The sequence below is a fragment of the Triturus cristatus genome, chromosome 3_1 (assembly GCF_964204655.1).
Source record: "Triturus cristatus chromosome 3_1, aTriCri1.1, whole genome shotgun sequence".
Taxonomy (NCBI): domain Eukaryota; kingdom Metazoa; phylum Chordata; class Amphibia; order Caudata; family Salamandridae; genus Triturus; species Triturus cristatus.
This window is the reverse complement of record NC_140583.1, coordinates 904,714,271-904,741,656: the sequence shown is the minus strand read 5'-3', so window position 1 is coordinate 904,741,656 and position 27,386 is coordinate 904,714,271. Positions and strand designations below refer to the sequence as shown.

The window sequence follows — 27,386 nt, the reverse complement described above, 5'->3', positions numbered from 1 at the left end:
AGAAGTGTAGGTCTGGGACTTCCACTGTTCTAACAGTAGATCGGGTAGGCCCTGTATCAATAAGAAAGAATATGGGTTGGCCATACACTTCAGCATCAATAAATGGGCCACTCTGCTCTACCTCTAAGACTGCACCAAGTATGCAATCATCGTCCCCCTCAAGCATCTAGATTGTGAAACATTTGAACCTCTACCATCATTTTCGGAAAAAGGATACTGTTGTAATGCTTTTTGATTTCAGTTAGGAAACTGTTGCATTGAATTCTGAAGTTGGGTAATATTAATTTTTGACATCTGATTTGAATTCAATTTAGGATTTCCCATGTTTTGTTGAATCATTTGAGCTGGTGGGACAAGCATCATTGGGTCTTGTCCTTGCATGGGCACCTGCATCTGCTATGCGGACATGTTTTACATCTGCACTCCTTTTTGCATTTTTACATTTCCATGAGCATTATCAGGATGATATCTACACTCCCTTTTCCAATGCTTGACTCTGTGATAGACGTGACAAGGAGTAACATTTTTCTTAGCAGCAATATCTGCTCCTGAACCCGTATTACAGGAACACCTATACCTCTATCCTGAGGTACATTAAACCAGCCATGGTTAATTGGAAATCAACTTGTGGAACAGCAACACCTTGCATACCTCCTTGATTCCCTTTTAAAAAGGTTTCTGGAAACCTTTCTGAGCTAACTTTGTCTGTGCCAGCATAAATTTCTCTTTCATATTTTTCTGCTTCAGCTCCAAGTCATCGCTACAGCATGATGCATATCTCAGAACTTCATCTAGTGATTTATTTTACCAGCAGATCATGCTTTGATTTATGTGTGAGCTGATCTCTGGTCTGGATCCTCAGACAAACTGTGACACAATCATTTCCATATCCTTTTCCTCAGGATGTTCTCGTCCACTATGCTTTTGTAACACCTGTAACAGTCTTTCATAAAATTCATGAACTGATTCTTTTGGTTCCTGGGTCGGTCAGTTAATTTTACCTCAATCCAAATCTTTTGGTGGCATTCGACCCAAAATTGAAAGTAATCACTGCTTCATATTTCTCCATAACTTCAGGAGATGGTGCATTAATTCTAGCATTTCAAACTGGTTCCACACGTGGCCATTGTACGGCAGTCTTCTACTCGGCCCAAAAATCATTAGGCACTACACTATCAAAGAAAGCATCCAAATCAGCCCACAACACCTTAAAAATCTTTATAAACTGTTCTACTTGTGAGTACCACTGCACTGGTTTGTCTCTAAAATGTGGGAATTTTTTAGTGATTGCTGTAAGATCACCTCTGCTCCAAGGTACACGTACATACATGCTTTGTTTTATTTCTCTTAGTGGGTATGCTGTAATTTCTCCCTGATTTTTCTAATCTTCAACTTTCCTCTTTTTCTTTTCATGCATCTTTCCCACTTTATTTCAAATTTTTGAGTTTCACCCCATTTGGGAATGCATCTTACCAAATTCCATAATATGTAAATGCATTCCTGTAGCATGCATATTTTTAATTGCTTCATCATCTATTTGAACCCTATAACTTTTCTGTAAATTAAATTTTTTAGAAAGATCAATTTCAAATGTCTAAGCTAATTCTGTCAGCATATCATGTATAACAGCTGCTCGTTTGGTAATTTCCTTATACAGGTTAATTAATTATTTCTCTTGATATTGTTCTGAGTATTTTATTTGCCAACATCCTCTTGTTATTTCTTTCAATTCCACTTTTTATTTGGTAACATCTAATGGCCTTTCTTTTTCAGGATTCAAATTACCTGTGAATCTTTGATTTTTGTCTTTTTAATCCCTGCCCCTTCCTCCAACCAAGGTGGAAGAAATCCACCCTCTTTCAAAGTTATTCCTCCTGGGGTCACAGTTGCGGTTACACAAGCGTTCCTCCATCTATGAGTGCTTGTCTTGTTTGTGGTGGTCTCCACACAACAATCTGTGAATTTTGTGAAGTTGGAATACAGACTGTTGCATGTGGACCTCCTGCAGGCCCTTGAGCTTCTAGCATCAAACTATCATTTTGTGGTGCATTTGTAACTGGTCTATGTAGGGTGTGTGTATTTACTGGTGAGGATTGTGTTGTACTATACACAACAGGTGTACTAGTCACAGTAGGAACTGGAATTTGCGGTTGAGCTACAGCTGGTGGAATAAATTTGAAGTTTCTGCTTAGGTATCTCCAACTGTACTACACTGGGTCCTATGGAGTAGTAGTCACTGTACTACTCATACTAGTACTTAATTGACCTTTATCAGTAAATGTTAGATGAGGTCTTGCAGCTAGTATCTCTTCTAAAATATCATCCCCTGAATCGCTGTCTGTCTCATCATCTTTCTCTTTCTTCTCTTCACCCTGTTCTGTCGATTTTTTCCTATTTCCCTTTCCTGGTATTTCTGTTGTAATAATTAGATATAGTTGAGTTCCATCAATCACAGCTTTACTCTATCTACGCTGTCCTTCATTCCATTTGGCATCTGCATAATTGTGCACCACTTTCTTCACCCTTCCATGATATTTTTCCTTTTCTTTTTCTGCTGCAACCTTCTTCCATAGATTTAGAGCTTCATCTTGAGAAGGTCTAGGGAGTGTTCTTGTTTCATACAATTTTTCTTTTAACTTTCAAATAATTCTAGTTTCAAAAGTTCTGTATCTTGGGAGTGAATGGACCATCTTTTTCTGTGATCATGCACCATTGACGAAGCCAAAAAAATATATGTTTTCTATATTCCGTTGTCATAAAGGATGCTGGTGTACGCTAAGGAGCTGCCTCTTCACCTTTCTGTACTGGGATTGTAGCATCTTCCTTTACCAAATTCCTAATTTCTCCAAAACATTCCATGATATTAATATATTGGAAGGATAAAACAACTTTAAATTCAATATTGTGATTCTGTTCCAGATACTTCAATCCCTGTGATCCAATCCTATCAAAGCTATTATTTCCCAAAATTATGTCAACAAATCTCAATGTGGTATTCACTCAACGATTAATACTCACACCTCCAAAAGAGCAACAGCCTTCGAATACTGCCATATCAGATCTTCAGGTTCTGAGCATTAGATTTAAAGATTTAGATGAACATACCTTGGGAAATATTTTATAGCTCCATTCCAGGGGTGAACCGTACTCTGCCACAAGAAAACTGATAGCGCCAAAAGTGTCCAATATTTTAATTTCCAGTACCAGTTCAACAAGTAACTCACAAAAATGGGCTCCAACTCCACACCAAGTTCTTCTACTAGGCGAAAGATCTTAGCCACCATTTTTAATGGAAGCTAAATCAAATCAATATCAATCAACATATTTTATCAGTTCTTCGGCTTAGTCAATAATGAGAATTTTAGTTTAGTTTGTAAAACATTCATTCTCATAAAGAGATTAGCAATCTACTTTATCTTTTTATTCAATTAGTTAGTCAAGTAAATCCCCTTCCAGAAATGTATCAAGAAAAATATGACTAGAGTCAATAATGTAAAATAACAAGCGTGTTCCATAAAGGTATTAATTCCTATTCTAAATACAGGTCCAAATGTAAAAGCTAAGAGAACCCATAATGAGTTCAGAGAAAGAATAAGCTCAAGGGAGCATTAAAGTTCAATATCATATTCAGAGAGACTAGGAGCATCTCCTCCAAAAGAAATGTGGCAACGCTCTCCCTATAAAACACACTTTATATAAGACAAGAACACATGCAAACAACTTTGTTGCAAGTTAGATCCCTCCAGTCCAATGGAAAGACATCTTTCAATGGTGGGCAGGCTTTATTCTTCCTTTCCCATGGAGAACACATGAAGGCAACAGTCTACTATCAAATGTGTAACAGACATCATTAAAAATAAATATTTCTGGCAGCGTTAACCTTGGTTCCCAAGGAAGCTTAATGCAGAGTCTTTTCTATAATATAATCAATGTTTCACTGCATGACAATGAACTGTACTGCATATGGAATATTTACTTGCACACTTCTAATTAGATACTGCTTTTAACATTTTCATGTAAGTGATAGGTATTGTTAAAATATGTTATGTTATGTTATGTTATATCAGCTTATAGAGCGCACTAATACCCGAAGGTGTCCTGGCGCTATAGAAGAGTGTCTGGAGGGGAGATGAACAGAACTCGAGGCCAGGAGCGACGTCAAGGCCTAGACTGAGAACAGCCAGGTCTTCAGGCCTCTTCTAAAGGAGAGGAGATCAGAAGTGGACCTAAGAAAAAAGGAAGTTTGTTCCAGGCATAGGAAGCCTTAAGCACAAAGCTCTTACCACCCCAGTTGGCCTTTTTGGCCCTGGTGATGACAGCCAGTTTTGCATCCCTGGAGCGAAGAGCTCTCCCCGGATGATACCACTGGAAACGTTCTCTAAGGTCCTGTGGTCCAACTCCGTGTAATGATTTGTGTGCTATACAGAGGGCTTTGAAAAGAACCTGATGTTTCATGGGAAGCCAGTGCAAATCCCGTAGACCTTTACTAACGGACACGAACTTGGGGGTATTGGTTAGCAGCCTGGCTGCCGCATTCTGTGCCATCTGGAGTCTGCTTAGATGTTTATTGTGAACTGTGAGGTAGAGACCATTACAGTAGTCCAGGTGGAACAGAGCTAAGGTGGACACAACAGACCTAAAGCTATCAGTAGTTAGATAAGGTTTGATTTTCCTCAGAGTCCTGATGGTTAGAAAGCAGGTGGATGTCACTCTATTTACCCGATTCTCAAAAGAGAGCCTGTTGTCAACAATGACCCCCAGGTCTTTTACTTTGATAGCAGGGGGGGGGGGCAAATCGCTAGGCCACCAGGCGGGAGATCAAAGGCAGGGATTATTCCCAAACATGATAACCTCAGTTTTGCCAGCGTTTAGTTTCAAGCAATTGGCAGCCATCCAACTAGTGATGGTTGCCAATTGCTTCAATCCCTTTATTTAGGGAAATCACGATCTGGGTATCATCGGCATAGGAGGTTAACCAAAGGCCATAAGATCGAATAAGAGGTGCAAGGGGTTTCACATAAACATTAAAAAGCGTAGGGCTTAATGAGGACCCCTGCGGAACTCCACAGGGAAGAACAAATGACTTGGAAGAGTAGGTTCCCATGTCCACATTTTGAGTTCTGTGGGTCAAAAAGGACTTCAGGAGGGCCAAGCAGAGCCCTGTATCCCGGTCTTTGATAGTCGTTCCAGTAGTACCTCATGGTGCACCGTATCAAAGGCCGCCGACAGGTCTAGCAAAATCAAGATGGCTGAGCCTCCTTGGTCGACGGCTTCCCTGATCTCTTCCGTAGCTTTCAACAGGGCCGATTCGATGCTGTGCCCGGCCCGGAACCCGTATTGTGAATGGTCCAACCGGTTGTGAGTGTCCAGAAAAAGGCTGAGTTGGGTATTCATCGCCCTCTCCGAGATTTTGGCCGGAAAAGGAAGACGGGAAATGGGCCTGTAGTTGATGGGATCTTTGGGATCGAGATTGGTTTTTTTTAGGAGAGGTAGGATCGAGGCGGTTTTCCAGGACAGAGGGTAGTGTCCTGACCCCATTATCTGGTTGAGTAGAGGAGTAAGAGTATTAGTGATGATATCAGGGGACAATTTGATTATTGAGGCAGGACAAGGGTCTTTTGGAGAACTGGATCTGCAGCCCAGCACAAGATTGGCCACCACCTGAGAGGACAGCGGCGTGAACTTGTCATAGATGGGGGTGATGTTGGAGGGCATCAAGTCCGAGCTAACCTCAGAGAGGAGTCCTGAGGGCTTATTAAAGGATGAAAAAATAGCATCCACTTTGGACAGGAAGAATTGAGCTAGAGTGTTACAGAGCTCAGCACTACTGTTCACGGTAGGTTTGGGGGGGTAAGAAGGGTGGTGACAGTTTTAAAAAGTTCTTTTGCAGAGGATTTAGCTTCATTGATTTCTTTAGAAAAGGAGGCCTTTTTTTCGGACAGCAGCCGGTTTTTATAATCTAGGAGGCGGGATCTGTACCTCTCTTTATTGATGGAGTGATAACCGTTCCTCCATAACCGCTCCAGGCGTTTACATTCAGATTTCAGCACTTGGAGATTCTGCGAGAACCAGGGGGCAGAGGGTGTCCTGCACTTGGGGAAGCACCATTTGACAGGAGCAAGTTTGCAACAGGCCGACTTAATTCAGTCATCATAGGCAGCTGAGGCCTCCTCTATGTTAGGGGATAAATCGGGGACTGAGATAGTCAATGCTTTACTAAGGTTGATAGAGTTGATATTTTTCCAGGCCCGGATGGCTATCCCGTCCCTGTGATTTCAATGGGCTTGTGGAGAAGCTGACTGGGTAATCTCGAAGAGAATGGCCGAGTGGTCGGTCCAAGGTAAAGGCATAGTGCCCACGATTGACAGATATGGTGAGTTTGTGAAGATCCCATCCAAGGTATGACCGGCTCTGTGAGTGGGTCCAGATACCTGTTGCCGAAGATCAACGGCACTCATAATGTCAATCAATCGAGCCGTATCTGGGTCCGATGGGTCATTCCTATGAAAATTAAAATCGCCTATAGCGGTGAAAGTTTTAGCACATAGATCTTCTTCCAGCAGTAGGCCGATGGAGTCGAGAAAACCCCCTTTAGTGCCTGGGGGACGGTAAATAAGCATCACCTTAAGTGTGTCATGAGGGCCGAGGCGCACATTAATAGATAAGGCTTCGCACGAGCTATTAGACGCGTCCTCAAAAGTGGGATTGAGGCTTTTGTGGTAAATCACCGCCAGGCCCCCTCGTCTCCTTAGTGGGCGGTCAAGGCTATAACTAAGAAAGTCGGGAGGAGAGGCCTTAACCAAGTCTGGTCCAGACGCATTATCTGTCCAGGATTCGGTAATAAAGGCCATCTTGATGTCCTGCTCTTCAATCAGGAGGGAGTATTCTTGGCTGAGCTTTACTAAAGATCGAGCGTTCACCAAAAAACATTTAAATGGTGATGCCATCCTAGGTAGATTGGCTATCGTGCAGCCTGGTGTGAGATATTTGATAGGAGCACCCAGAATTAATGGAAGTGTGCCTGAGCAGCCTCCACAACATGCGGCCAGGGAGTTGGGTGGAGTAAAGGGAGAGAATCTAGGGCAGGGGGGGAAGCCGGTAGCAGGATTGAGTTTCAGAAGCGTATCCCTAGCGTAGGGTCTAAGGATTGCTGCCGGAGAGACAGAGTTCCTCTCCCTGAGCCCGGCACGAGCGCGGATGGGCGCAGACGGGCTTGCCTTGGGCGCGCTTTTGGGGCGCCCGCTGCGCGCGTCCACTGCGCGGTCGCATCAGGGCATGCTTAAGTATCATCCAGCGACTAGAACGCTGACCCAGCAATGGCCGCCGCTCACCGGGTCCGTTTGCGACCAATGACGGCTGAACCCAGTTTCAGCAGCAGGCTAAGGGGTAAGATCTTTAAAATGCAATATGTTTTAACCCCTTCGCCGCGGCACGAATTTTGCCGCGGCGCTGGGTGGGTTTGGGGGCAGCGCTGCGCCGCCATGCTCGTGATGGAACCACTCCGTCATAAGCCACGGGCGCGCTGTGCTCATGACGGAGTGGTTCCGTCATGAGCAGGGAAGGGGTTAAAAAGAGGCTGAATAAAATGAGGCCAAAGAACACTGTGCAAAATAGCAAGATACGAATACTAACAGTATGCAAATACCGTCACTTCACCACCAGCCACTCGCAGCACAGCGCTCTGCTCACACACGCATCTGAAGGGTATTGAACACAACCCTCCAGGCAAACACTGCTGCGCGGTCGCGTCAGGGCGTGCTTAAGTATCATCCAGCGACTAGAACAATGACGCAGCAATGGCCGTCGCTCACCGGGTATGTTTGCGACCAATGACGGCCGAACCCGGTTTCAGCAGCAGGCTAAGGGGTAAGATCTTTAAAATGCAATATGTTTTAAAAAGAGGCTGAATAAAATGAGGCCAAAGAACACTGTGCAAAATAGCAAGATACGAATACTAACAGTATGCAAATACCGTCACTTCACCACCAGCCACTCGCAGCACAGCGCTCTGCTCACACACGCATCTGAAGGGTATTGAACACAACCCTCCAGGAAAACACTGCTGCGCGGTCGCGTCAGGGCGTGCTTAAGTATCATCCAGCGACTAGAACAATGACGCAGCAATGGCCGTCGCTCACCGGGTCTGTTTGCGACCAATGACGGCCGAACCCGGTTTCAGCAGCAGGCTAAGGGGTAAGATCTTTAAAATGCAATATGTTTTAAAAAGAGGCTGAATAAAATGAGGCCAAAGAACACTGTGCAAAATAGCAAGATACGAATACTAACAGTATGCAAATACCGTCACTTCACCACCAGCCACTCGCAGCACAGCGCTCTGCTCACACACGCACCTGGAGGGTATTGAACACAACCCTCCAGGCAAACACTAAATTCTCTACTCAGTATTATATGAACACAAGATAGATAGGAAGTTCAAGCTTGGTGCAAACGAGAACATGTAGCTTAAGGAAGATAATATATTTTATAAAACCGGAAACGTTTCCAGTTATGACGAAGATTCAAAGTAAGTCACATTAAGGTCAGGCTATCAAATACATTTGTGCATAGTTCAGCAATTCCTAAAGCTTTTGTTTGCTAAAGAAAAATATAACAGCGGCTTACCGGTGAATATGTCTGCCTGATGCATTTTGCACATTCTGACTGTGTGTCATTTACAGTGTTTTCACGTTAATGTCTAAGGCTAAATCATCAGCTTTGTTAATTCAATGTAATTTACATCTTCAGCTTCATCACACACATAATACATTCACATTATTGTGCAAACATAAAGATTTTTGCACCAGTACTTGTCCACAGAAGACATGGATTGAACAATAGTGTGCGCCTAGGCTTTTTCTATAGTTTCAAACACTGTGGAAAAGCTTTGCCTGTTCCCTCGGAGAAAACAATTTCAAACACCAAATTCTCAATATCCCATAGTGGCACTGAATAGAAACACCATCCCATCTAGACATCCACTTATAGCATGCTAAACTGTAAAACAAAGGACATGGAGTTACCATACTTACAGTGCCTCATGGGCAAACTACAGATGACACCGATTGTTCAAGAATTTCAAGTTTCTTTTTAGACAGGATCAATTTAAGGAGCTATCTGTCTAAATCAGTTAGATTAAAATAACTTTATTTCGTCAATCAAGCCATAAAAGCTTAAAGTAAAATACATCTTGTTGGTCAAATTTAAAAAGAGCTAAAACCAGCAATACAGCCTGCACAGAGATATAAAAATCGATGATAAAAAGCATTGTTGCATAATTTGAAGAGGCAATATGATTAAATACTTAAAACAGATGAACACACATAATTAAGAAAAGTGACAAGACGGCAGCACGAAACGTAAAAATTAGTCATCCTGTAAAAAATAAAGTACAAATTGTAGGGCCACGCTTTTGCAGCTATGAAAGAGTCGCCCTTTTTCTCAGAGTCCAGATGCAAATCAGACATTTAGCTACTGAGGAAGTAACCGAAGGACGAGAGTCGGACCTTAACATTTTAAGAGCAAAATAATGGCTTTGTGTGCCCAGCTGCATACATAAGGATTTCGTCGACATCTGGCTGGGGTTGAGTGTAAGCTGTACAACAAATAGAACATGAGCTCCAGATTCAACCATTGTTCTGCAAGATGAGCATAAAAAGAATTAGTGGCCTTCCATTTGTGAGTGAATGTTTTCAGAGGAAAGGCGTCAATTCTGAATTGGAAGTAAAGTTTCCTGTCCAACGTGATCATTATAGTTTCCACTATTGTTCAAGAACACTAATACATTTGGGGCCAAAAGTACGACCATTTTTTGCGGTTGTAAATGGGAAATAGGCCCGTTTATGATCGCAAAATAGGTCTGCCCCATGTACAAACCCTCTTCTGTGAGTCAGTAACCTATTACTGACATGCAAAATACGGTTTGCAACTCGCTATTAGGAAGGGGCATACCAAGGGCGTCACTTCCTAATAGCAAGTCGCACTTCAATGTATAATCGTTTTGCGAACGCAATTGTGGTTGCAAAACACTCGCAGTTTACCACCTTCTTCAAGTAGGTGGTAAGCCACTCGCAAACCAGAAGGGGTCCCCAGTGGACCCCTTCCCCTTTGTGAATGTATTCGGAAATATTTTTTAAGAGCAGGCAGTGGTCCCACCGACCACTGGCTACTCCTAATTAAACAGAAACTTTTTTTTTTTTTAATGCATCCTGTTTTCCTTTAAGGAAAATGGGATGCATTTAAAAACAACTGCTTTATTTAAAAAGCAGTCACAGACATGGTGGTCTGCTGACCCCAGCAGGCCACCATCCCTGGGAGTGCTAGCCATTCCCAATGGGGTCGCAATTTGCATCTGCCTCATGAATAATAATGAGAAAGGCAATTTGCAACCCCATTAGGAATTTGTTAACTACATTTTGCGTGTCATAAATTGCGAGTCGCAAAAAGACGCAATTTGCAACTCGCAAATTGTAAGGGTCATACATCTGGCCCTTGAAATCAAGGAATTCCCCTGTCAGTGTGCACTGGCGGTCTTGTGGACTTCCTTCTGGATTGACCAGCACCAGTAATGATTTTTTGTGCTTCTTTCGAGGGGAAAGAGGTGCAAGAAGGAGTCACCCAGAATTCTCTCCAACTGAGTGAGATTAAGAGCTTTTTGATATTAGCGTGCCACAGGAATTTGTTAAATCTATCTGATTTGATAACATTCTGAAGTGCTGGGGCATAATTTGCGGGCTCTGGAGTGGACCATAACCCTCGCCAATAAATGAAAGGGTGCAATCTGCCTTTGCTCTCAATGACTTTCCTACCCAGGCAAAAAAAAAAAAATAGTGGGTGGCAAGTGGGCTAGGTTCCTTAGGAACCTATTTTCAGACATCAATAGTTCTATGATGTTCGAGAAGCCTCAAAGATCTGCTCCTTATAGAGAAGATCCTACAGCTTTGCCCTTGTAAATCTGAAGGGCGGATTTATGGGTTTGCTGAAGGAAGCTCAATGTTCCTAGAGAATGACACCTGTGATTTGTTTGTGTTTAACAATCATTTTGTCGATATGGAACTTCCATGTAATGTGTACTCCCAGGTAGTCGAATGAGTCTACCTTCTCAAGGATAGTACACCCCAGTACAAGCCTCTCCTTATTGGTGGTTAAATTACATATACTTAGTTTTTGCTGTGTTAATCTCCAATCCCCGTGAGCTGTAAAACTCCTCAAATTCTGCAGATGATGAAGCCCACTAAGGGTTTTGGAGAATAAAAGTATTGTCAGCAAAAAGGATTGGTGTATTCTCTTTGGCTAAAGTAGGGGCATCCGTCATCTAAAGTGGGGGCATCAGTTGGTGTGTGAGAAAGGAAACCCACTATGTCATTTAGGTATAGTGAAAAAAAGAGATGGGGCTAGGAAACTGTCCTGACGGACTCTGGAGTTTACTGGAATCCTGTCAGTAAGCTGGCCCTGTGTTCCAAATGGAATTATGGCATAGTTTCCTTCATGTAGGAAAAAAGAGAGCTCTCTTGGAACTACTGTAAATCTATCTAAACTACATATATTTCTATGTCTTCGGTGCACATTCAAACATTCATAAAAGACATCTAAACATTTCTGTATGAACCCAACAAACAACTATCCTTGTGTGCATGATAGTTGTTTGTTGGGTTCATACAGGAATGTTTAGGTGTCTTTTATGAATGTTTGAATGTGCACCGAAGACATAGAAATATATGTAGTTTAGATAGATTTACAATAGTTCCAAGAGAGCTCTCTTTTTTCCTACCTTTGGTACCCTGTCTCTTGGCAAGAGGGGTCGCTCCCTTCTTTTTATTCTCATAGTTTCCGTCATGTACAGGGATAAGCAATGCTTAAAACTCAGGAGACATGCTCATATATCTGTGACCATGCCCAAGCGTAAGGCGGAAGACCAAATCAAAAGCTGATTAAAGATAGTCAAAAGCAACAATCAAGCTGCTTCTGCCGATTAGCACTGTCTTCCAATATAAAAGAAATGATCATAACACCTGGTCTGTAGTACTTGTCCACTAGCAAAATCCAGCTTAAAAGGGTGTTAGTATATCTTTTTCTTCAATCCATAACTGGATCCAACAAACGAACTTTTGAATACAATCTTTTGGATAAATTGGTTTGTAGGTTGCCAGGAAACTGCAAGCACCCTTTTAGAAGATCGGTATAACTATGGTACCCTTCCAAGAATCAGGGCTTGGGGCTCCCTTAACTATGGCATTGGCAAAAACTAGGATATATTTAGACCAACTTGATTTGTTATGGGTAAATATGTCTGCGGGTATGCCATCAGGTTCAAAGGCCCTGTCACTGGTGATGGCATTAAGAGAAGCAGAAACATCACATAAATCGAACATTGGGTTCAATAAGGGAGGGATATCCTGTACCATAGGCGGCACTATGGTTGATGAAAGATTTCCACAGGAGTACAATATTGACAACAATTCAGATCAATCTAGCGGGGATATGCAGTTAGATGGGAATGTTGCTGCGCCATTGCCACACCAAGTAACCAGAACTTGGTGGAATCATTAGCTAGACATGCTGCTTTTAGGTCCTGCCATCGCTGCTCAGCTCAGTCCTTCTTGACTTTGATCAAACCCAATTTATAGGCCTTTCTGGACTTTCAAATTTGTTTGATATCCTTTGATTTAATTGATAGAGCCCGATTTCTTAAGTTCTGTCTGCAATCCTTGTTAAACCAAGCGGCTGGTTGGTTTGTAAGTTTTTTTATACTAGGACATTGGAGCAATGAAATTGGACAGAATATGTTTGAAAAACCTAAGGTGTAAAGATAATAGTTCGGCCCTTCTGATCTGGACCATTATTAAACCCAACTAATATCATTCGTAGCTCGAGACTTATAGCAAATAAAAGGTATTGATGCCATTTGAGGCAGCGCATGTCGATTGTGGGTACAGTAGTCCCCGTAAGAGTTAACGCATGGGGATCAGATGGCAGAGTACCACAGAAGGCTATCATGGTAAAACACAGGGGATTGTGATCACTCTCCAAGCGCTCTGTAATGACCATATTGGTGACCAGTGACCATAGTCTCAGGTCGATTAAGATATAGTCAATACAGCTCATGTGGTTAAGTCTGTTAAGTCTGTTGTACGTGTGGGCCCCGTGACATAAGGTATTGTCCACCCATTGACTGTGATGACTCCCAGTTCAAGGGATAGGGCTTTTAGCTGTAATATGGCCTGAGTCCACCTGTTTATAGGAAATAGTTCGAGCGAGGGGATATCCCACCTCTCATCCTCCTCACAAGGTAGCAGAATATCATCGCTATCCAGGGGCCCAAAGGTAGTGTTAAAATCCCCTAAAAGAATAAGATGGGATTGAGTCTCACTCATTTCTAGATAATCCTCGACTAATTGAATAGTTTTTGATGCCATACCACCTTTAGAGCCTCTAGCAAAGATGTTAAAATTTGTGCTCTGGGTGACTTGTCGGCCTCTATACAGATGCCTAGACTGTTCGGGCAGTCATTATTCCATCATCAGATTTTACAATTTAAGGAGGCTTTAAACCGGTTGTTAGCCCCCAAGACGGTCTCCTCAATAGGTTAGATTTTGCTGGGACACAGAAATTTAGCCCGGTTTGAGAACTGGGTCAGTGCTCCATGTTTCTTAAAGCAGGCAGATGTTGAATATGTCCAATAACTTGTTCGAGTCAGTTAGGGTAACTTTCGACTTATGACTGGCCACATTCCATGAGACGAGTTTGACCAAGGAGTGCTCAGACTCTTTTCACGTTGTAAAGGGAGGGCTTATCAGACACCCAGATAGGGGGCTAGATCTAATTGGTTCATTTGATATTAACAATGGCGGAACACAGGGTAGTTGGGTAAGGGCTGGAATACTGTTCACGGTCTGGCTCATTATAGTCTGACAAGTGGGTATTGCTGCAGGCTTGAGGGGGTCCTGTGATTCGTCTATTGATAATTATGACAGTTGGACATAAAAGGGGTGGAGAGCTACTATTGGAGAGCAGTCAGTCAACTTTGCATACAGGAGATCCTGTTACCATAATTCCAGGATTATGTGAAGCGCTTGGATGGCTGTCAACCACCCATTGATATTTGAACCAGATGCGTGTAGACTAGGGTGAAGGAGATATAATTTCAAGGGCCACCAAGCTATCAATGAGTTACCCACCTCACACTGATAACTTAATGCAATCAAAATTTTGGTTTCTGGATGAGTGTCTTTTTGTTTGGAGGATGTCTTCATGAAGGACTGAGCAACAGCTTCTTGTGTGTCGAAATTCAGTGTATGGCTTTGTTTATTAGAGAATCTTCTCCTTCGTAGCTCATGTGGGAGGAGATTTTCGGCTCGGTAACCACAAAAATAGGACTGTATGGGAAAAACATCTATCGCTGTGATTCAAAACAGACAAGTTGCTTGGGTTGCATTTTGGGCCATATGAGCATGCTTTACCTGGGTGTTTGGGGCCTACCGGGATGCTACCTAGTTGGATTGCAGTGAATTACTGGCATCCTTTACCATTTCTATTTTATTGATTGGGTAGGTGTACTATCAGAAGTTTTAACTCTCCCACCTCTGCCCTCAGTTCCTTGATTTGTGAGAAGATGTCTGCAGTGTCACCAGAAGAAGGAGGCAGCAAAGCTGAGGTACCTGTAGGTGCATTGGATGTTTCAGTAATTGATTGGTCCCTATGTAAATCAGCCAAAGGCAAAAAGTGATTACTGGAAGTTAGGGTATCTGTTAGAGGAAGTAAGGTTGGTTGCTGTATGTTGTCCTGCTCACACATGCTAGCTGGGTCTACTTCTGCTGGTGATAAGAGTATATTGGAGCTTTTTTCCTGGTCATTTTGCCTTTGAAATAGCTGGAAAGAGTTTGAGGTAGTATTTTGGAGGTACCCACTTGAGCGTCTTATGGCATGGGGTCTCTGCCTATGATAGATTCTACCTCTTCAATTAGGAAGTGTATGCTAGGAGGAGTATCTCACTCAAAGTACAATTGTTTTGGGGTTTGGAAGCCCTGCTTTGTTTTGCTGTACCTTGCACGAGGTCAGATACCTTGCATTTCCCCATTATCACACAGCAGGAAGGAGTATCACAAGAGCACAATATGAATAGTATGTGAAACAATAGCAATTGCACAGTATGATAAAACAATGAGAAGAATCTCAGTAGTAAGGAAAATGTTAGGCCAGCAACACAAGTCAATGGAACCTTGAATACAAATCAATCCCAACCCCAGGGTGAATCGTGGAACATATTGAAAGAGACAAAATCTGGGGTGCAAAACTTGTGGCTAGAATGTTTCCTCCCAAGGTGTACAACTGTTGTGCTCTTGAGGATCGCAGCACCAAAATAGGTAGTTTGTGCAAAACATGGTGAGGGCAATAGCCAGGAAGGTGATGAACACAGTGCCTTACTGAAGACAGTAAAACTGCCCAGGCGTGACCCACACATGTCAAAGCGCGTTTGAAGGGGCCCCCACCCCCTTGGGCAGCAGTCAGAAAGCTGCACCTCCTGGGGCGTGGTTGAGTGGGCGATGTAGTCTCCAAGCACCAGCAGGTGGTAGCGGGAGCCCAAAGAATTGCTTCAAAATGTCACATGCAGCAGAATTACAAAGGTGTTTATGAATTCATTTGAAGGAGGCCCCGCCTCCTTGAGCAGCAGTCTGTAGCTATGCCTCCTGGCATGTTGATGAATGTGGAATGGAGATCTCAAGTACCAGCAGTATCCATGGGGGACAAAACATTTGCTTCAAAATGTCCCAGGCAGTGGGATTTCAGAAGTGCATATGAGCATGTTTGAACAATGCCCCGCCTACTGGAGCAGCAGTCTGCAGCTATGCCTCCTGGTGTGTGGATGAGTCCACAAGTACCAGCAGAGTCTGTGGGGGTGTTGGAGCCAAAAATGCGCTCGAAAATGTCCCCCTGTCCAAGTAGATTGAAGGGTTAATACATTTATGCATAGTACCTTGGAATGCTATGCCACTTCAAAGTTATGTTTGAAACACCACTTTAATATTAACCCATATTTTTAGTATGGAAAAGATTTGCATGTAATCAGGGCAATAGGAATTTTACAGAATAGGACCAAATTATGTGGCAGGGTTGACCAAGTTGTACGCCAAGTAAAGGCAAATTATGAGCTAGAATTTGGTACATTTTGAAGTTGTATTACTTCTCTATTTAGTCATTTCTGTACTATATTAATGTGTGGGCTAAGGTTTCACTGCATTATTATGCATATAACACCTGAATATAGCAATCAGCAACTGAAAGGTGACCTGCCTCTATGCAACAAAATGCCTGCCACTGTGCAACAATACATATGGCAGCATATGTAATACCTTTCCATCCTTTGTGCTAGAAACTATTTTATTTTGTTAAAATCTTCAAAATATGGAAAAGTTGATTGATTACATGGCAAGTGCAGCAAATCTTTCATTATGAGGAAAACACTGCAGGTGCAGCATTGCATAATTCCAAAGGCACTAATCATACACTGTTGCCAGATTTATGAAAAACTCATGCAACACAGTACAGGAGCTAAAGTTGCTGCACTGCATTATGCGAAAGTGAGAGAGAAGAAGAGTGCCATATCTCCTAAGATATGGCGCTACTTTGTCTCTCTCCATTTGCAATGTGCCTAAGCACACACCTTTGTGCCATAGTGCAAGGGTATGGGCAATTTGTAAGAAACTGGATTAATGGTTGAGGGGTGGGGAATCTACTTCATTGATTAATCACAAACCTTGTGACAGTGTACCACCAAAGTCAATAAATAAATCTGAGGTTAACCGTCTAGTAGCTTGGCACAAAGTTGTTACCCTTAATTTAGAGGCAATGTGTAAAGTTCTTATGCCATACTTAAACAGTTCTAAATTGAAAATGCTGCAAAACACATTTAGAAACATAGAGACACTTTTAATGACCAAAATGACACAAATCGAAGAAGTAGAACCGAGGATGAGAATTTTTGAAGTTAGAATTAAAAGCAGCAACAAAAATCACAAAGCTCCAACCGCAGCTAACTAGTCATGCTAGACAGGGTTAAAGTTAAGAGTTAAAGCCGGTCATGATTGAGTGTGGGTCAGATACAGGGTCCAGGTTTGCTCGGGTGGAAACTGTGCCTTCTGAGTTAGAGAAAGCTTTATGTAGTAAAAGTGATTGCCAACGATTCTTCAGAGGGGCAAGTTACAAGCAGGATGTGAAGAGGGGCTTAACAGTGGGTGGTTGCTGAAGAGCGGGGTCCTGGTGTGATTGTCATCAAAGGTGAGAAAGCTATGAGTGGGCGAAGTCCAAATTATGTGCCCAGGAAAGCTTCAACATTGGTTAGATGCTGCTTGACATCAATCCAGATGAAACCCCCTTGCGTTCAGACTTAAAAACTTTGATGGAAGTCAGATTTCCTTCAGTGGGGCAAACCAGCGCTTCAATGGTAATGCTGGGCTCCGACGGTTCAGACACAAAGTTGGGGAAAAGTTTTTAAGATCTACTTCTTGCAGCTTGGGGACAGAAGGAGTACCCTCTAACACCAGCCAAGAGTCCAGGGGTGCACCACTTGGGATCAGGACTTGCACCAGCCAAGGCCAAAAGCAAGATCTAGGGCATGTCCAGTTAGATCTGATCACCTGGGCAGTTGCAAGGAGAGAGGCCTCTGGAAGCTTTTCCCTGCAGCTCATATGTGAGGTCAGCCAACTGACCATTGGAGTCCCTCTGGGGGCCCTGAGATCAAGGCAAACATGTCCAGTCTTCTGTCAGGTTCTCCAGAGAGAAGGGCACTTCTTCTCCCTATCCCTCACTGGTCCGGTAGTATTCTGAGGAGGAGTCTGTGGGGTCGACGTTTATGCCCATTGTCACCCTGTGGATGGACAGTAAGCCTATTTCCACCTCTAAAATAGTTCTGGTCTGTTCCTTTACTCCCACATTTTGTGGTGCCAGTCTCGCTAGAGAGACAAAGGGCAGACTAACCCTGGTGTGAGCTTCACCTGCCAGTGACAAGGTAAAAACAACAGTTGATGGACAGAATGCAGAACAATGTCATACATTCACCCCAGTACAGAGATCTGGGCCTAAATCCATCATTTTTTTGCTCACCGTGCAGTGACAAGGTAGGCATCTCTTGAAACTAGGGAAGAGGCAGGGCACACACCACTTGGCCATCCTGTCAAGTTTGAAGTCTCCCCCCCCACTGCTAGAGCCCATTGTCCACATGCGTGAGAGAAATATGCATCTCACCACAGGGAGCTACCAGGAGTCAGCAAAACAAGCAGGAAAACCTGTTGGTTTAAGCAGAAAATGACAACTTTCTAAAAGTGTAATTTCCAAGATAGTAATAAAATAAAATCTGACTTGACCATTAAGTTGGATTTTAATTTACAATTAAAATAAGTCCTTGGACAAAATTTCTAGCTATCTCTGAAATAAATTTAACAAGTATTACAGGTAATAGTGTAAACCAGTGTTAACCTATGGGAGAGACACCCTTTCTACTGTGAAAAATGACTTTGGAGGTTTTTTACTGCCAGCACATGTAAAACATTAAATATTCATGTCCTACCTTTTAAATACCGTGCACCCTGCCCTATGGGCATTAAAGGGCTATCTTAGGGTGCCATAGAAGCGTTAAAAAGGAAAGTGTGTGAATGGCAAAAGGTTTTCATTGCCATGTCGAAATGGAAATTTAGAACTGCATTCCCACACTGCAGTGGCAGTCCTGGAGACATGTTTTACAATGCTACTTTAGTGGGCGACCCAATGAGTGCTGCAATTCACTAATAGCATTTAATTTACAGGTCCTTGGTACATGTAGTACTATATAATAGGAACTTGGAGCAAATTAAATGTGCCAATCAGGTGTGTACCAATTTTATCATGTTTAACAGAGAGAGAGCACAAGCACTTTACTTCTGGTTAAAGAGGTAAAATGCACAGATTTCTACAGCAAACAAAAATACAGTTCTTCCTTCGTGAAATTCCTCCTCGGAGATTGACGGATCAAATGCAAGATCACTTGGATTCCCCCATCACGGTGGATGACTTAACGGCGGCGCTATCTGCGATCAGCCCGGCTGGGACCCTAGTCCTAACGGGTTCCCCATGGAATTTCTCCACTCTCATATGTCTACGTTTGGTCCACACATGTTGGACCCAATACACGAGGCCCTCGACAGGCAAATCTTGCCTCGGGACTGATGTAAGGTGGAGATAGCTCTCTTTTTAAAACCAGGCCGTCCTCCATAAGAGCCATCCTCCTACCGCTCTATTTCCCTAATTAATTTTGAACCTAAACTTCTAGGGAAGGTGTTGATGGATCGCCTGTGGACCTGGTCCATTTGGATCAATTCGGCTTTATGCCACATCAAGCCACCCACAATAATATTCGCCGGGTTCATAACGCTATGGCCTAGAGCTGGGACGTCCCGCTGCCATACCCCTTGCAGATATAGATAAGGCCTTTGATTCCTTGAGCTGGGAGTATCTTTTCCAGCTTCTGCACGCTAGTAATTTTGGCCTGCGTTTTCGGGCTTACGTACGCCTGCTGTACACTAAACCTATGGTTTCAGTCCGTGTGGCCGGTCAGTGTTCTTCCCCTTTCCCCATTGGCCACGGCACACAGCAGGGTTGCCCCTTGTCTCCGCTACTATTCGCCTTGGCAGTAAAACCCCTGGTGATATGGGTTCGCCGTGATCCGGTGCTCCGCGGCTTCGACTGGCCCAACTCGCAACCAGATCGTATAGCATTATATGTGGACGATGTTTTATTTTTTATGACCGACCCATGGATATCGGGCATGTGCATTTTATAGATTCTTCGAGTCTTTGGCCAGACCACCAGCCTCCATACCAACCCTTCCAAATCCGTGTTATTCTAGTCCGTGGGCAGAAGGGTAGAGGTACATGGGCATCTCAGATCAGGCATGCTATGGACGGCTTCCAATATTTGGGGGTTTATGTTTCCCCTTGCCCCAAGACGTCCTGGATGAGAAATATCAATCCCCTCCTGGTTCGGTTTCGGGACAAGACCTCTATATGGTCCTCCTTACCTCTCTTGCTCTATGGACGCTCTGTGATTTTCAAAATGGTTTCTCTCCCAGGGTGCTGTATCGACTCCAAACTTTTCTGTATTATATCCCGCCGTCCTGGTTCGCGCAAATAAATACTATACTCAATAAATTGGTGCGGTCAGAGTGGCCCTGCAGACATGTATACAATCTATGATCTGTGGCGGCATTGCGGCTGCCCATGTATACTCATATTAAGTGGCCTCCCATCTCCTGGTCATAAAGCGTATGCCTCAGAAGTTGCAGTAATGGCAGGGACTCCTCTCCTATGGTTGCTATACAGCATGCAGAAACTTTATTCTCTGACCCACACCAGTAGAACAACGATCCGGTTGTAGAGATTTATGGTCCAGCGGATGGGATGGAGGGTGCTCCTGACCCAGGCTACACCATTATTGCAGGGTAATTACCTGCGACGGGTGACAGCTCTGAGGGGGTTCCACCAGTGGGATCTCATTGGCATCTCCACTCTAGGAGATGTCATGCGAGGCACAATGTTAAAATCTTTCGAGCAACTCCAGGAAGAGATCCGACTTCATAAAACCCAATTCTATAAATATCTTCAGTTTCGCCATACGCTCACTCCAGTGATTCAACACAGATGACCTCCCTGAATTTCACCCACTGGAAGGCCGCCTCTTTATGGGGGACCTGGGCGCTCACAAAATACAGTAGGTCTACCAAACACTGACTACACATGCCATCACGACCCTCCATAGAACTAGCAGGGCATGGCAAGACGACATCCCTGAACTGACCGATGACGACTGGGCAGAAGCTATTGCCAGTCTTAGGGGCGCTGCGGTGTCCTCTAGATACCGTTTAATTCAATTCAAATTTGTACATAGGGTACACTATAAACACCTTCACCTTTGGAAGATGGGAGTTATAGCTTCCCCAATGTGCCAGTGCTGTGACAGGGAGGAGAGGTCATATTTTCACACGGTGTGGAGCTGCCCTACAATACAGCGCTTCTGGTGCAAGGTTCAGAACTGCCTGAAGGAGGTACTGTCATGGGACCTCCCGCTGGATCCTCGACTGTTCCTTCTTCATAGCACTGAAGACAAAGGGAGGAACCGGTACAAGCAACACTTGCTTTTCTTAGCGCTCACAATTGCCAAGCGGGATATCGCTCAGCTTTTTTTTGGAAACTTGCCCGCCGACAATGGGGAAATAGCATGGGGCACTTGACACTTGTACGGCGGCAGAAATAGCAGTCTTTCAAGCATGGGGATGCCCACAAAGCACAGGAAAATTTGGTCCGGATGGACGACCTACCGGGGTATAGATCTTCCCCCCCTTCCATCGCAAACCCCTTAAGTATCTGCTTCTATTGGATGTTAATGGTCATTTCATACGATATTATGTTTGCCTTTTATTCTTACTGTGTACATGTTGTCAATAATTCCTACCAATGTTGGCGTGAAGTTTTGGTTTTTACATTTGTTCGGTTCGCAAAGTGTATCTTACTGGTATCCCAAATTTTGTAACATGCTATCATCCTGTATGCAATTGCTATATGTTGGATACTCACTGGCAAGGTACCTTGAAAATTCAATAAAACGTGTCTTCAAAAAAAAATACAGTTCAATAAAAAGGCAAACATCCTAGGTGACACTGCAGAGAGGGCATATTTTTAACAGCAGTGTCTGCAAAGAATAGCTTTTATAGTGGAAGGGGACCCTTCCAGTGCAAAGACTATCCTCTAACATTTTTCAATCAGGCTACTCTCCCTCATCTAGATAATCAATTTCACTCCAAATTGCAGCATGGAGCGATCTTGACTTGCCTGGCCTTCGATCTCTTTGGTAATTTATTTCTGTCAAGATCTACAAACCTCTGCAAAAAAAACTTATCACAAGAGGGTACCCGAAGAAGTTGGTAAGGGCAGCACTGGAAAGAGCATGGTGTACCCCCAGGAAAAATTTATTGATTCCCAAAACTAAACAAGAGTCAGAACAATTGGTATGTGTGCTTACTTTCAACCCCAAGGCTAATAAGGTAAAGAAAATCATTCTAAGAAACCTTAGGCTAATAGAGCACTTGAAAATTCCCAAGCCATTGTTCTCTTTCCGTAGGGGGAAGAACTTGAGAAATTACTTGGTCAAAGCAACACGGCAGTCCGCGACACCAGCTAACCTGAGAGAAATGCTGGGCTTCCCGGCACTAATAGGGCACTATAGGTGCAATGGGTGTGCAGCAGGTCCACAAACTAAAGATTCTAAATTTGTAGAAATAAATAACACACAACATGTGCAGTTGGGTTTCTTCCAACTGCAACACTAAAAATGTAGTGTACTCAGTGGCATGTCCTTGCGAAAAAACTTACATTGGACAGACTAGACAAGCTATCAAGATGCGGATTTTACAGCATAAATCCCGCATACGTTGTAGGATCTTAGGGGCCCCTATGGTCCAACACTACACTGAAATGAAGCATGACGAGAATGAGGTTTATTGGCGGGTTTGGCAGTGGTGAAAGCCCCCAATAAAATAACCCTGCAAAACAACTTGAATCGACTTGAGGCGCGTATGTTAGACCGGTATCATACGTCTGTGCAGGGATTGAATAACCACGACGAAATCTGGGCACTAATCTGAATAATTGAACAACTTATAATGCCTTCCTATGAAGACGAGAGGATTGAGGCTTAACTCTGATGTTATGTGAATACAATAGTGAGGATGTTTCTCTATCGCCAATGTTTTTAACTGTTATGCACTTTATTTAGTTTAGGAAGTGTACTTTTGTATATAGAGTGATATAATGTAATTGTTGTGAGAAAATGTGGTTTAATTGCTTGGCCCTCGGGTGTTATGTACGGGCTGGTTTAAAGCATTGGTGACTGCCCTATTCTAGCTTACTCAGATTTGTCTGGGATGGTTACCTATTTAGATAGAGAGGGAATGTTGTCCGATTTGGGGAAAGTAGATTCTTTTGATTGTATACGCTACATTTGATGGCTTTTTTCAGTGTTGTATTGGCTGTCCTCATACAAGACTGGAGAGATAATACATTTTATCAAAGGCCCAAATGAGATTTATTAGATATACGAAATGACTGGGCATTGAAGGTACCCTGCCTATATGTAAGGCACTGGCTTTTGATTAACGTGTAGTAGACTTCCTTGATTGCATATGAAAAGCTTGATGACCCTTTGTTGCGCCATGCACGCAGTCTGCATGTAGAAGTGAATAGACAATATGTTTGTATTATTTATGGCCCCTGTGTAGATATTTGGAATAATTGGGCATCGATTTAGTATGCCGAGGTACAGTAGCGAGAGACATTGATATGTAATTTTAGCTATACCGCTACAGATATTCCCGATTCGGATGAGACGTTCTGTGGAGATTGGCAGTCCCATTTCTTTGTTTATGCACTTCTGATGTGATTACGCACGCCGAGGAGAGGAGTTACTTTATCGAGTGGCGGGCTACTTTCAGATGCTTGTTCGCCTGGTGCGAGTCTAACGGAGAGCCAGAGGAATGACTTATTTAATCTTTGCCTTTTGATTAGGTAAGTGCTGCATTTTTAGCGCGGAAGCGGCACGCGTTCCTCCCGTGAATAGAGAGTGGAAGGTGGGATATTTATACATATATGTTGTTCTATGTGTCCCCTATATGCAGGCTGAACTTGACCCCTGAATATATGGTGCGAAGAAATTAAGTGGGGTACAAATAAACAAAAAATCCCCATATACTGATTGTGGGACTGCTCCCATTTGTCCAGGGAGGTAAGTGAAGGATGGCGAGATATTTTTAAGCTCAGCACAACGGGATCTTGAAATGAGGTACTTGAGCTCACAAGAGGTGTGCACATTGTTTTTGTTTCAGGGGCAACGCTTCCGGAGCGCCTAGAACGCTAGGAGTTGTAGAGTTTGGTGAACCATTGGGCACTTTGATAGTTGGAGACATGTACGTTTGCGAGGTTGTTTGTTTTGCACACTGGGTAGTTAGTCATATATATATATATATATATTCTTTTGATTATGGGCATATGGTCTTTTTCTGTAGTCACTCTTTCGGTGTGGTGAAGCGGGTAGACATTTGTGTCACTTTGGTATTAGGTTTGTATATATAGTGATAGGAGTTTGGATTAGATCACTTTTTTATAAGTGGGGTAAAGGAGGGACACTAGTTTGTTGGTGAGCACTACGGGCAGTCACCATTTTTAATCAGCTCGTTCTGTACACTATGAGGGGTCGAAGTAATATTGTGATTATTTGTTATTATTTTTTTCAGTTTTTGTATAGTAACATTATCACCCTGTCCTGAGGAGGCCTAAGAAATTTTACGGCTGCAACGTGGTCACGTAGACACTTCGTCTGGAGGAGTCGATGGAAATATAATGATTGTTTATAACTGTATGGTGGTACACTAGAAAAATTTGTATTAGCTGACTAATTTTTAGTGTACTACTTGGACTACCTCTTAGTGGTCCTTCCAGACTTGTAAGGAGGACACTAGTGAGAATAATTTCCTTAGGGTTACTATGTTATACACTGATGTCTTGTTTTTCGTCTAAATATAGAATGTTGTGATTGATGTCATGTTTTTTTGTATGTATATATGCTTTTGTCTTCTTGATTAGGTGCTATTCTATGCAGAGTATATAAAAAATGTGTCGATATAATTCATCAAGAATAATAATTGTGGATAGGGTAATTAAATGTGCTCTACTCAGAAATTTTCTAGTATTGATTCCTTTATACCATTTGTGATTGTGTAAGATCTACAAACCTGGCAAACCTGATCTAGTGGAGTGACAGGAGTGTCCAAATTTCACCGCACTCACAACTAACCTCACACTACAGATATGTAGGGATTGCAGTAAGCCTGGGGAAAGAAATGGTAAAAGAGAGTGAAACAGAGATGCTGGATATTACTAACCTGCCTGGTTGCATAACCAAGGTTGCTCTGCACAAATGGAGTGTGTGTATATAAAAGCAAAGGCACACATTAAGTATTTCTCTACTGTGGGAGTATTGTCTATATTCCTCACTCTTTTTTAAAATAGTTTTATCTATGTCAATAATGAAAAAACAACATTGCCATGTACATAACACAATAAAATACATATTATGTCACAGGTTTTTTCAACCTCCTTTGTAATACCCCTAGGGCACACCAAGCCACCAAGAAAATTTAATTCAGCTCAATACGCAACCATCCATCTCTGGCTGTTAGTCCTTGCATGCGGTTTAATCTGCGTTTCAGGCTGAGGTGTCAAGTAAGGAAACAAAGGTATTTGATGATGCACTCCTTTCTCTCCCCATCCCATAATATGACATCAATATGCCCCAGACCTTCTCAAATTTCCTAGGACAACCCATTTCCCTATATCCCACTTTCTTCACCTTCATACACTTTGTTGGGATGAAAAAGACGCTTGTGTGGTGATGGACCAGCACCCCTGCCCTGAGTACCTCAACTGCAATGAAATCTGGATCCCTGATGCTGATGTTTGTTGTGATGGACCGTGACATAGGTCTGCCTCATGGATTGCAGTCTTTCTGGACTGGGAGGGGCTACCCTCATAGTGGTACAATGCCACTGCCTTGCCAAGATTTAAGCAGCATGAGCGAGTTGGTGGTCGCGTACTGTGTAGTGATTAGTAGGAGTGAACATGCCTTTTTACCTGTGTCACTGGAGTGAGGCTTACAGGCTCACTTATTTAAAGTTCTGCTCCTGTATGCTTAACTCACTCATGGCCTACATTGGTTTTGTGTGAAGTGCTGTGCATTGCATGTGTGTTATACATGTGATGGGTTATGTGTGCCTGTGGAAAGTAGAATACATAGGAGATGTAGTGCTGTGCTGTGCATCTCTTGTATGGATGTGCTGGGTGCACATGTACCTGTGAATGGTACAATACATGGTAGAGTCTGGGTTCCATTTTGGGAGACCTAGGGCTAACTGGAGGAATATGCAGAGGAAGAGGAACCCCCCAGACAGATTTGCGGATTGCTGCATTCCTGGGAGCCGGGTGAAACACACTGGAGGAAGGGAGAGCCAGGCTCTTCAATATACCCCAAAAGGTGCTATTTGATTCAGAGAGAGGTTTCTGGGAAGGGGCCATAGCACATTTCTGGAAGAAGATAGGGCTGATAAGATAATCATAAAGAGTAGTGCTAAGACACTGGGGTGACCTTTTGATTCACATATCACTGTGGCTACCATCCAGGTGTGAACCTCTAGTCACTCCCAAGGACTGTGTTGTGGGGTATCAGATTGTGACCAATTACGTTCTTTAGGAAGGAAAGGGCAGAGCAAAGGGCACTTCAAAAGAAAGCAGACTCCTAAAATAAACTTTAAAGACCAGGGCCTGATTCACAGAGGGTCTCCGGATCAGGGTGGACACCCTGTAGTCGTGGGGGAGTCTCCGCACTACAGACAGAATCTCCACAATGAAAATTCTCTTTGCGAAAGTTCTACCACAGGTGCAGAGACTCCCCCACGAGTGCAGAGGCCCTTTGTGAATCAGACTGCACGACTCTAAATCATATAATGTCACCTGCCAAGAAGCCAGCTGGACTGTGTGAAATTGAGAAGCTCTGCAAAGCTTCTGCCTGTGAGCGGTGTAGGCGAAAGGCCTGCCAATCTTGCTGCTGGGTCAAGGGACAACACGTAGGGAATCCAAGATCACCTGCCTTTGCAAGCTTGAGCACCACTGCCTGCCTGCGTGCCAAGACCAGTGTGCCCTGTGAGGAAGAGGAAAGCATTGGAGCGAGCAAGGTCCAGTGGTGAGGGATCCTGGTGACTAAATCCCTGGAAAGAGTTGTGAGGAGGGGACTGCTGTACAAATCGTATGCCAGAATATGGCCTCAGTGAAGCAAGCCATGAATATTGATACAGATATCGGGTCATTGCTTGTCTGCAGGTTTGAACAGAAGCCGGTGATAACGTCTGCCAGTTGGGGCCCCTGTGATGATTACTTCTTTTACGATTGGGACGCAGCTTATGTGCGAAGTAAAGTAAATGAACCCATATGCCAGGTGTGGCTGCCATGAAAATTACTGCCATGCTGATTTAGCCATAGCACGTGTGCAGAGTGACAGCGGTGACCCAGCGTGCCAGGAGGGGCCACCGGGAAAAGGCAAAAAGCATGGTCTGGTTGAGATCATCATCTAGATGAGGCCATGGTAACCCATGCAGGCCCACACTCAAGTGAATACCACCAGCAAGAACTTCAAATCCCCTTAACCATGAAGAGGAAACTCATGAAACTTACCAGCATAGGAGGAGCATCGAGGACCCCCCCAGCCGATGCCTCAGTTGGGCTGCATGTGAGGAACTTAATGACACCTGCCCGCTGTTCTTC

At 43.4% G+C, this 27,386-nt stretch overlaps 1 protein-coding gene and 1 long non-coding RNA gene across 5 annotated transcripts in view; one reads left to right on the top strand and one right to left on the bottom strand.

The window, feature by feature from the left end:
* KCNH7 (potassium voltage-gated channel subfamily H member 7) overlaps positions 1 to 27,386 on the bottom strand; it is a 1,410,086-nt gene that overhangs the window by 522,159 nt on the left and 860,541 nt on the right. The gene's annotated exons all lie outside the window — the stretch shown is intronic.
* LOC146861250 (uncharacterized) lies at positions 23,460 to 24,900 on the top strand. Its single transcript, XR_014978929.1, has 3 exons — positions 23,460 to 23,582; positions 23,693 to 23,799; positions 24,308 to 24,900. It is a non-coding gene; the product is annotated as an uncharacterized LOC146861250 (long non-coding RNA).